This window comes from Eutrigla gurnardus (assembly GCF_963514095.1).
Source record: "Eutrigla gurnardus genome assembly, chromosome: 12".
Lineage (NCBI taxonomy): Eukaryota > Metazoa > Chordata > Actinopteri > Perciformes > Triglidae > Eutrigla > Eutrigla gurnardus.
Window position 1 is genome coordinate 27032491 of NC_139926.1, and position 7402 is coordinate 27039892.

The window sequence follows — 7402 nt, forward strand, 5'->3', positions numbered from 1 at the left end:
GTTATTATGGTCTTCTACATGAAACATGAAATTAAATCATTCACCTCTACATGATGTGTATGTTCTTCTGGGTATTGTAGATATGTTGGTGACAATGTAGAGGCCTCTACCTCTATATAAACCCACAGCCAGATGTTTGCTTCATGTTCCAGACCGGATAAGTCCACGTCTGGAGAACAGCGTTAGCTCCAAACATTACTCGTGGGTGTGCCGATATATTCCTCATTAGATTCCTCATATTCAGACGTTCCATAAATCAGTACAACATCCTTTAAACAGTGTTGGTTTCTTATTTAAATCCTCCTGTTTGTTTCCCTGAAGACAAACTCATTTAAATGTCGCCATTCTTCTTAATCGAACCAAAATATAATATATTACGAAAACATAATAACTACATCTTACTGCTGCTCCAATCTGTGTTTTCACACACACACACACACACACACACACACACACACACACACACGTATCTCTTCAGGGATTCCTTCTGAGCCACATCTAATCTATGTGAGAGGATGGATTATGTTATAGATTATTAATCTAAAGACAGATGGGGGTGATGAGCTGGTCAAGCCTCTGGGTTCTGGCTCCGCCACTTTGAATGCTGGGAGATTGATCTACGAGTCTCTGCTTGGCGGGTCCTGGTCCATCACAGCCGGGCGGCGCCGAGCCCCCCGGGAACCGTTTATTCAGGAAGAGTTGCCGCGTCACATCGGCAAAGTTAAAAAAGCAACTTCTAATTGTTACAAAATGCTGATCTGGCTTTGATCCTGTTACTCAGCAACCAACATAAAGCAACTTTGTTGCCTCTTCGACTCGCTTCGTCTTCTTTTTCATGAGCGATCGTCGCCTTTATTGGAAGCACCTTTTCTCATGGTCTTTATTGTCTTCAAAGGGAGGAAGAGAAGGCTTCATTGACAGACGACGGCAGCTTGTTTGGAGGAAGAGGGGAACACGATGACCTTCGGCGGGGCGAGGCAAGGTCGGTACCTTCAGGGGCAACACGAGGTTCAGGATCTTGCCCCAAATGACACTTCGGCATGTGGACCGGAGGAGCCCGGGATCGAACCAGCGATCTCAGAGGACGACTCGCTCCACCTCTGAGCCATAGCCAAGTCTATATAATACAGTGTCTTTTCAAAATAAAACTCCAATCTTCACAGGAAGTTAGGTCGAGGCAACAAAAAACACTTAAAAAACCTCGTATTTATGCCGAGACGCCGTTATTTTCATTGTTCATGGAGCGCCATGGTGTTAGCGTAGCCTAGCTCTGAGAGGCCGAACACCATTCAGAAAACAAGCATTTTAAAAGTGAATTGCATATCGTCTTTCTGACAGACCTTAAACCATGCCTTCAGACTTTTTGCCAATCGTCCTCATTGTGTCTTACTTCGGCATCATTTTCCTTCGTTTATTGCAAATTAAATTACAACTACGTTGTTTGATTTCAGCGCATACCATTGTAGTAAACCAGTCAAAGTGGGTCTTTATAGATCCAGTGAATCCAGCTTCCACTGAGCACTTCTGGATGATGTCATGATGATGTCATGAACCCAGGCAGGATGGCATTTGGGTTCCTAGTAGATCTGGGACTTCATCATGTACAAAGCAGCAATAGTGGTGATGTCTACGTGGAGGAGACCTGGTTGGGGTCTACTGGAGGAGACCTGGTTGGGGTCTATTGGAGGAGACCTGGTTGGGGTCTACTGGAGGAGACTTGGTTGGGGTCTACTGGAGGAGACCTGGTTGGGGTCTATTGGAGGAGACCTGGTTGGGGTCTACTGGAGGAGACTTGGTTGGGGTCTACTGGAGGAGACCTTCTTGGGGTCTACTGGAGGAGACTTGGTTGGGGTCTACTGGAGGAGACTTGGTTGGGGTCTACTGGAGGAGACCTTCTTGGGGTCTACTGGAGGAGACTTGGTTGGGGTCTACTGGAGGAGACTTGGTTGGGGTCTACTGGAGGAGACTTGGTTGGGGTCTACTGGAGGAGACCTGGTTGGGGTCTACTGGAGGAGACTTGGTTGGGGTCTAGTGGAGGAGACCTGGTTGGGGTCTACTGGAGGAGACTTGGTTGGGGTCTAGTGGAGGAGACCTGGTTGGGGTCTACTGGAGGAGACTTGGTTGGGGTCTACTGGAGGAGACTTGGTTAGGGTCTACTGGAGGAGACCTGGTTGGGGTCTACTGGAGGAGACTTGGTTGGGGTCTACTGGAGGAGACTTGGTTGGGGTCTAGTGGAGGAGACCTGGTTGGGGTCTACTGGAGGAGACCTGTTTGGGGTTTCCAGCTGGATCCACCGATCACGTCTCCCCACCCTGGTTTAACACATCTCTCAGCAGTGTTCTGGTAAAGAGCAGCTGCCTCCCGTCTCTCCCTCGTTATGTGGAAGCTTCTACATTATTAATCAAGGTTCAGTCCAGAGCACCGGACCAGGAGGGAAGAACCTCCAGCAGGGATTCAAACGGGTTGGAAGGGAAGCTTACGCTGCATTTTTATCCTCCATCAATTTCTTCGGCTTCAATCACACAAACTCACTTTCTTCTTTCAGACATTTATTTTAAATGCATATCAGACAAAATCATAAAAAAAATAATGTGCAGAGAAACAGAAGGTGTTCTTTGACAAACTCTCTGACTTCAGAGTTTCATGGTGTTTCATCAGCTTTTGGTCACAAACCAGGACCTGGGAGCCACGTGGACCGTAGCAGTCCAGGGGGCTCAGACCAGGGTCCGTAAACCAGAGAGGGGATTGAAGAGCGGAGACGTTTAAGACCTTAAAAAGGAGAGCCATGAAACGTTTCATCAATTTGAGAACTAACAGGCAGCTGAAGGGAGGCGATGTGACAATACATCGATGCTCCACACATTTTTAGATTTCTACTTTTATGAAACTCGAGACTCGATTTATATTTATATTTCACAATCATAATCAGAAATGTGTCAAAACAAATAAAACAATTCTATTTGTTGATTGGCCTCTGTATGTGATTATTACGATGGTCTCTGGTTGTTGGTGTTGGCTTCATCACAAATGGATCTTTTCTGTTTAATCTGGAGGATTTGTGTAACTTCTTCACATTTAAATCTATAAACCAGCTCTTGTTTGGAGGGAACGGATTCATGTTTACTTCACTGGTAGCTTCCACACGCATGGGACACACTGTTGCCATAGAAACAGCTGTAACACAACTCAATGTGAACTGTATTTCTTCTTCTTCCTTTCGTTTTATGGGATGGACATAAATCTCCAGATCCATGAATGTACACCTGACATCAGTCAATATCTTCTTTATTTATATATATATAAGAAGAGTTTCATCTTTTTCCAAAGTGTTATATCCAACACTGCTGCTCCTCTGAGATCCCATCTGTCTTCTTCTGGACATTTTGTTTCAGCGCTCTCCTTTCATGTCTTATTCCCATTGAACTTTTCACTGGTTTCTTTCAGTCCGTTTGCTATTTTTTTGACAGGTCCAAGTCCCTGGAAACGCCTCGACCTGCTTATTAAAAAAACGACTCCAGAAAATGGCTGTTGGGTGGAAGCTAATTTATGTTTCTAATTCACACTTGGAGGGGAAAGAGACCCGAAGGCTACTCATGAAATATTCCTCTTGCTCGTATCGGCTCTGTGGACACGCTGGGAGTCGTTGGGAGAAAGAGAAAAAAGGTTGTTCATCATTCAGTCGCTGCTCTCGTGCAGCACGGTGAGGATCCTGTTTCAGCGGTGGTCAATGGCAGGTTGCCCCCCCCCCGTTACACAGATCCTCCATTATTTATTCAAGGTTGCCGCCGTGAGCAGTGACTGCTGGCAGGGCGATCTCTCACCCACGCAGGCTGATGAATAGACCTAATCCAGCGTCCCATCAGGCACCAGGTGAGCTCCCACACAAGACCGTCCTCTTCTATAGGACCCCCCCCCCCCCCCCCCTCAATGTGCATCATTTATCTTCACCATCTCTGCGTGAGGATCAAACTGTGGCTCAGACCACAACCTCTTCATACTGTAAGGGCAAATTCTGTAATATAGTAGCTCATGCTAGTCCAGTTAGCATGTTTGCCGTTGTTTGTACTATTGGCTGCGTTTAGCCGATAATTAACGACTTTACGAATTTATTTTGACAATAAAATATTGTTTTGCTAAACCTTTTTAGCTCTTTCCAAATAAATACAAAGACTGCATCATTTGACGCTCCAACATGGAAGCCAGGTCGGAGTCGAGGCGTCGGAGCAGTTTTTGACGTTTCACAATGTTTTTGATGAGTTTGGACGTTTAGACACCATCGGACTTTGAATCCCACATCAGATGCTTTCAGAGCTTCGGGGTCTTGGCTGAATTGTAGTCTAAATGTAATGCTAACGGTGGCTTCCAGATGAAACCAGACTCAGAAACACATGATGCTGTTTTCTCCACTAGCCCCTGTTTCATCTGTCTGTATGTGTTTTCCTGAGACGATCAGTTTTCAGTCACCGTTCTCTGAATGTCGTTGACTTCCTTTCTATTCTCCCCGAGAACCTCTGACACACTTGTATCAATAAAGGGATGAAGAACTAATTGAAGAGCATTTCGATGTTTTTAAGACGACACGTCGATGGCTATGAGGCCGTATTGCCCACTGATCTGGGGACCAGCAAACAGACATGACTCTTCATCACTTGGTGCTGATAGCAAAAAGGAAAATATTGGATCTTTGTCCATATCTTCAATGAGTCACCCTGTTTCTCCTCACGGTCACTGAGCCCTGCCCAGCCCTGCTGCATCAGTATGAATGTAGAGGTGGGACACGCCACTATCACACTGTAGACAAACTCAGCTCAGATACATTTTCATCATAAATCAAAGCAGCAAAGTAATATGGGACATGTTGAGGATTTGCATATTGTCTCTTAATTCCTTGGGACAAAGAACTCCCCGTTTCCTCTGCTTCCCCTCATTAAATCATTGTTGAACCTTTACTCCTGCTAATTAATAGTTTACTAGTAAAAGTTTAAGTGTTAATAGGCACAATAAATGTTGAGTTGGAGAGAGGAATTCACACAATTAACTTAATGTCTGTTCTTGCACTTCTCTGCTGCTGGATAGTTCAATGAATAATAATAATAAAGCATCATATTTGAATTGTTAGATTTGTGAGTGAAATGAGAAACTGCAGCAAAACCAGCAGTTTCCTTCTGAAGGCCAAGAGGGTACAATGAGTTAGTTACACATCTAAACATCCTAATAAATCTAGATCGCCACCAGGTCCAGGCCCGGGTCGGGTCCAGGCCCGGGTCCAGGTCGCTGCCTTTCCTCACAGTAAATTGTGGCGCTCCCTGAACCAGGGAGTATTTCACTGGTGTTTGTGACTTTGGTGTGAACACAAGAATGAGCTGGCAGGAGAACTGTGATGTGTTGAGTGTGAAAGTTCTTTGTGAAAACGTGAAAAAGCAGCAACACCACGAGAAAGCAGCAACACGGCAATAATGATCAGACCCATTCGGAACAGGCATGTTTTCAACAGCCACTGCAGTTGAAATATTAATAATAATAGTTTGTAAATCACATTATATAATGTTAGCTTGTAACTCTGATTATATAACGTAAGTTTGAAATAATAAACTAACATTAATTCGTAAATCTCATTATACAACGTTAGTTTGTAAATCACACTATAATAGTTTGTTACTATATATACAAAATAACAAACTAATGTTATGTAATGTTAAATCCAAAAACATCTGTTGTAGTTTTAGTACATTTCTGATCTCGGTGTCGTTCTTTGTTCTCACTGGTTTTGTTGCTACATTATATGAAGTTGCACACATTCTCATGAGAACACATAGAAATCACTTTTCTGGCCTCTGGAAAACTTTCACAGATATTAAACCTTTGTAGATTATAAAATAATAACACAAAGAGTTATAATGAGTCACCTTGTTAGCTGTTGAAGGTCACTTTTATAATCGAGTTTTCTCTTGTTTTTTTCGTAAAATCTCAAGTGGCAACAGAGTGGCAACGCAACTCCCTGAGTGGAAACGGAACAATGCTTTATGATTTTGATGATGAAGGATGTTCTACAGAGCAAAAGGGATTAAATACGTCACATTAAGTGTTTGTGATGATTTTTTCTTCAACATTCTGCAAAAAGGAATGGAAGTCTCGTCGTGCTGATAAAGACGTTTTCTGTTCGGTGACGAACTGAGAGGTCTGAGAGATCCCTGAATGAAGTTCTGGTTCTGCTGGTTCCTCAGGCGACTACTTTGCTTTATCCGACAGTAAATGTTGTTTTAAGGTTTTCAGGTTCTTCCTGCTGAGACTTCAGCCACCAAACACTGATTCTTTGTGTAAGAAAAAGCATCAGAATGCTCTATCTGCCTTTTGTCCGGTCGATGTCTTTTCATGGTTTGGTGGTTTTACTGCAGAAATAACGGTGCCCGTATGAGCGACCAGCAAAGGCCAAGCCAACACTCGGGCCAGACCAGGTCTGGAGAAGGTTCAGCATATTTGGCCCCGTGACCATCTACCCATGAATGATCTCTCCATCGTCCCGTCAAGGCTGAGATTAAACCGCGACAAGCGCTCGTGAATCCCGTCAGCCGTCAAATGACTTCCTGAAAATGAAGTTTCATTGTTGAATCACGAAGCTCCGTCTGCATGTGGAGCTGAACCTTTTGTATACATTGCATTTGATTTGTCTTTAATTGCTTGTTTACGACCTTTTTTTTAATCTGCTGAAAATCACTGACCCCCCCAGGAACAAAGTAATCGTGTCATAATAAAGTAAATTAAGTGAATTGAAGCCACTCAAGTACATTACGGGCCGTTTTACAAACATTGGAAGAAGCCGTTAGAAGCGTTTAAGTCCCCGTGTTATTGCTTGTTTGCTTATAGTGTGCATATTTTTGCATGTTGATATGATGTTATATTGTTTGCATGTTTACTCATTTATTAATTCCCATGCTGTTGTAAACAAATGTCCCTGTTGTACTAATATTATCTTATTTAGTATTAACAAGCAGCACAAACACATTTAACAAAAGAACACTGTGATAAAGTTGTACACGGCTAGAACATTATAAATGTGTGTGTGTGTGTTTTCAACCATATTAAAGTACAGTAGTCAACACATGAATATTATGCAGTTAAATGTACTGAAAAGAGGAAGGAGAATGTAAATCAGATTTTAATGGTGCTTATTCTTTTGTTCTTTTCTGTCTTTTAATAACTTGATTGGAGTCTGTTTAGTTTCTTTAATTGGATTTTGCATTTATTAATGGGGGTAGGACTTGACTTGATAGGCTTTATTTATATATAGAAAGAAAGAAAGAAAGAAAGAAAGAAAGAGAAAGAATTAGCTAATTTTCTTTTTAAATCTAGTGTACTCTTGTTGATTTCTCAACATCACCAACCAATCTGAGCTTTAAATGAT